A 4465-nucleotide genomic window follows, 5' to 3' on the forward strand; every position below is an offset into this window, starting at 1 on the left:
AAAAAAAAAAAAAACTTTCAGATACAAGGGCTCAGAAACGTGCCTCCCCCTCAAGCTTGCCCTCATCTGACCCCCACCCTACTCCCTACCCGAGATCCTCTTGGAATTTTCCATCCTTTCCATCCATGGCTCACTGTTCTCTGTCTGCTTCTGGCCTCTTCCTGGCCTGAACCTCCTCCCCCCGGAAGAGGCCAGTCCGCTTCCCCTCCTCTAAGGAAACCGGTGGGAAATTCTCCTCCACATTTCCTTCAGCGGCTCTTTTTTTTCCCAGCCCCCACTCTGACTCTCCTGAGAGCTAGTCTTCTCTCATTTTTCCCCAGTTCTCACCAGACCATGAGATCTGAGTGTCTAGAATGTTCCATGTGCTTCCTGCTTCCCTTGCCTGGAATGCTTTTTCCTGCTGTTACTTCATCTTTAGCTCTGTTGGTTGATGTTCTCTCCACAGAAAAATGCCGCACAAGCACCGACCCCCATCACCCACCTCCACCCCATTAGCTTTGACCCTTTAGTGTCCTTGACCAGCCTCAGTTTTACCTATGTTTACAATAATTGTTTACAATAATGTTTACAATTGTTACAATAATTGTGTTACAATGTTTACAATTGTTACAATCATTGTTTACAATAATGTTTACAATAATCTGGAAGCAAATATATATTGTATTGTAGCTTGTTTAATGCGTTTTTTCCAGTAGACAGTTAGCTGTAGTCTCATTATACCCAGAGTTCAGGGGGTAAGAATGCAGTCTGTTTGGCCTCTGTTTTCCACTCCTCTGGCAACAACAGATCTCTAGCCTCTTGTGGTTATGTGGCTACATTCTTGTTAAGGAGGTGTGAGAGGAAGAGAGAAGAGTGAATAACTGTGGCTTTGCTCTTAAAGGGAACCCTTCCTTCCACGGTCCCTCTTCTGCTGCCTAAAGACTGTCATAAACCTGACTAAAGTCAACAGCTCAGATATGGACAACAGGACAGGAAGCTCCGACCCCAAGGGCCGAGCTTAGAGTGGTCTATCAATAGTGTTCTTGGACTGCTTATTTATTTTGTAGGGCTGGGGTTTGAATCCTAAGTCTTACACTGGGCATTGAGTTACATTTGCAGATCTTCTTGAACTACTACATGAATATGAGAGAGAGAGAGAGAGAGAGAAAGAGAGAGAGAAAAATTGAAAGATTAGATTGCTGAACTCCAGACTTCTTCCTGAAAACTACATCCTTCCTCCACAGGAAGTACTTTGGACTCCCTCTGTGTTCACTTGCTGTTCCTCATTTTCTTTTCCTTTCGCTCATGGATCCCACAAATATTTATTATATTCAATGATCTATTTATATAACCTTTCAATTTTTTATTATCTAGTTATCTGGGCGCCCTCTATGAGACCCACTGCCTCCAGTCATCAATCTTAAATTACAATGGGCAAAGAATATTTAAGTGCAAATACCTTCTTACAGGTTATATTTGGAATCTAAACATGTCCTCGCCTCAAGGAGAGATGGGATAGCCATGCCGAAACAAGCAAAATCCAAGTCGGTGTGGAAAGGATTAAGGGTATCTTGAGTTTCAGGGGGGTTGGTGAAGACAGTCTCTCGCACAGATGCGGTAGCCTGTTGTCCAGATGTAAGCGTGGTGACATGGTGACACACACCCGTAACCCCACACATACACTCAGGAGGTGAAGGTAGAGGACCGGGAGTTCAAGGTCAGTTTGGGCTTTAAGAGACCCTGTCCCGAAGAACTAACCAACCAAGTAAATAAGAATATGGACCACAGCGGTGATCTCTTGACTGTTTTGGGTTTTTGTTTTTGTTTTTGCTTTGGTTTTTTTTTTTTTTTTTTTTTTTTTTTTTTTTTTTTTCTCCCTGTAGCCACAGCTGGGCTGGAACTCCCCAGGTAGACCAGGCTGGCCTCAATCTTACAGAGATCCAGCTACCTCTACCTCTGAGCACTAGGTCACACCCTGCTGTTGACCATTTCTGTTTCCATCACGTAGCCCTTGAATTGGTCAGTCTAAAAGTTCTTCCTAAAATGAACATTTGATTGTGTCTGATTCCTGCTTTGAATCCTTTATTGGATATCGATTGCTCTTTCAATAAACACCCAAATTCTCTCTGAGGCCTGTGAGCCCTTGGGGGAGCCTCTTTCTGCCACCCCCACCTGCTTATGCCTCCCTCTCTCCAATACTCTGCATACCAAACCCATCTGCCTTCCTTGGATCTTTCCAGAGTGCCACCTCTGACCCAGGGCAAAGTTTCAACAGGTTCTGTCTTTTGCCTGGAGTCATCCTCCTGTCCCCATCAACACATACTTAAGTCCTTCTGAAAGCCACATTCCTAGAAACTAGCTTTGCCCAAGTCTTCTGACTTACTCCCATTCTCCTTCCCCGGTGTAATGGTTAAAATTATCAATTTGCAGAATCTAGAGTTACTATCGAACAAGCCTCTGGGTGTGTCTGTGAGTGAGTTTCTAGGCTGGGTGGAGGAGAGAGGACCCCAGCAACATCCCATGGGTTGGGGTTCCAGGCTGGGTAAGGAGAGAAAGCAAGCTGAGCACCAGCATTTGTTGCTTTCTGCTTCCTGGCTGCAGACAAGAGTGACCAGATGCCTCATGTTCCTTCCACCAAGAGATTCTCACCATGATAGTCTGTACCCAGCAACAGTGACCTGAAACAAAGCCTTTCTTCCTCAGCTGCTTCATTGGGTGTTTTACCACAGCAACAACGGAAGTAGCTCTTTAAAAAAATTTTTTTTTATTATTTGTGTGTGTGTGTGTCTGTGTGTATGTATGTATCTTCATGATGTGGGAGGGGGTACATGAATTCCATGACATGTGTGGAGGTCAGAGGACAATGTTATGGAGTCTGATCTCTTTCTACCTTTGCATGGGTTCCAGTGGCTGAGTTCAGGTTGCCAGACTTGAGTAGTTAGTGTTTTTATCTACTGAGCCATCTACTGGTCTCAAAAGTAACTATTAATCATCTAATAAACAACAGTATATTAATAATAGTATATAGATTTATGCTTTATACATTGTTTTGGGGGTTTATTTTTGGAGCTCACAGGCCAGGGCTCTTACCTGCTAGGCAGACACTCTATGCAGAACTATTCTCAGAACCCCTATAGTTTTTCATAGAATGTTTACAGCTGTAATTGTAAGTTTGTAAGCATATTTGATTCACCTGTATTTTATTTATTGCCTACAAGTTTCGTGACGAGCAGTAGCATATCTTTTTGATGTCTTGTGGGGAGTGTCCTGGTTTGCTTCTCTCTTGCATAACCAAAAGCAGCTTGGGGGGAAAGGGTTTATTGGGCTTACAGGTTACAGTCCATCATTGAGGGAAGACAGGGCAGGAACTGGGAGGCAGGAGCTGAAGCAGAGACCATGGGGCTGCTGATTACTGGATCATTCTCAGCCTCGTGTTCAGATGCTTTTCTTTCTATTTATTTATTATTTTTATTTTATGTGTATGAGTATATTGCCTGCATGTATGTAAGTGCATATGTCATGCAATACTCACAGAGGTCAGAGGGGGTGTCAGATCCCCTGGAACTGGAGTTACAGATGGTTGTTAGCTACCATGTAGGTGCCTGGATTCAAACCCAGGTCCTCTGCGAGAGCAGCCAATGCTCTTAACTGCTGAGCCATCCCTCCAGTCCTCAGCTGCTTTCTTCTATAACCCAGGCCCACCTGTCCAGAGCTAGCACTGCCCACAGTGGGCTAGGCCCTCCCACATCAATTAGCAACCAAGGATATGCCCACAGATGTGGCCACAGGCCAATCTGATGGACACAATTCCTCAGCTGAGTTTCCCCATTCCTAGGTAAGTCTAGGTTTGTGTCACATTGATAATAACTAACCAGTACAGAGACTTCATACATTTTGGTTGGGTCCATGAAGGAATGAATGAAGACCACTCATGAGGTAAGGATGGACCACCCTGCCTGTCTCCTCCATCAGCCTGTTCTTATGGCCAAGAATTCTCTTTATTATTTTTATCTGATGAAACCACATGGATTGGGAAATTTATTAAGAGCCTCTGACTTTTGATTGTTGAGTCTGAAATACATGTTTATTCAGGCCTTAATTCCATCTGCAAGTACCAGTCAGAAACAATATGGGTAATGGGGCACTACCTCAGTTGGTAGAGTGCTTATCTAGCATACACGAAGCCCTGAATCCAATCTCCAGAATCACATAAACCAGGGATGGAGGTACACACCTGTAATTCCAGCACTTGGGAGGTAGAGGCAAGAAGATCAAAAGTTCAAGGTCACCCTTGGCTGATATGAAGTAGAAACTAGTCTGAACTGCATGAACTTCTGTCTCAAGAAACAAGACATAATATGAGGGCCTGAAAGACGCTCAGCAGATAAAAACACTTGCACAAGCCTAATGACATGACTTTCCTCCTGGAAACTCATGCAAAAAGCTGGATGTTGTCACTTGCTCTTAGAATCCCAGTACTCTTAGG

At 44.0% G+C, this 4465-nt stretch overlaps 1 long non-coding RNA gene across 1 annotated transcript in view; it reads right to left on the reverse strand.

Moving 5' to 3' along the window:
• LOC115071156 overlaps window positions 1-334 on the reverse strand; it is a 1525-nt gene extending 1191 nt beyond the window's left edge. Inside the window, exon 1 of the long non-coding RNA XR_003850271.1 lies at window positions 90-334. This is a non-coding gene — a long non-coding RNA (uncharacterized LOC115071156). The remainder of the gene's footprint in view (window positions 1-89) is intronic.
• Between the last annotated feature and the right edge of the window lie 4131 nt (window positions 335-4465).

The sequence above is a fragment of the Nannospalax galili genome, unplaced genomic scaffold, assembly GCF_000622305.1.
Source record: "Nannospalax galili isolate Female #2095 unplaced genomic scaffold, S.galili_v1.0 scaffold1350, whole genome shotgun sequence".
Classification (NCBI taxonomy): domain Eukaryota; kingdom Metazoa; phylum Chordata; class Mammalia; order Rodentia; family Spalacidae; genus Nannospalax; species Nannospalax galili.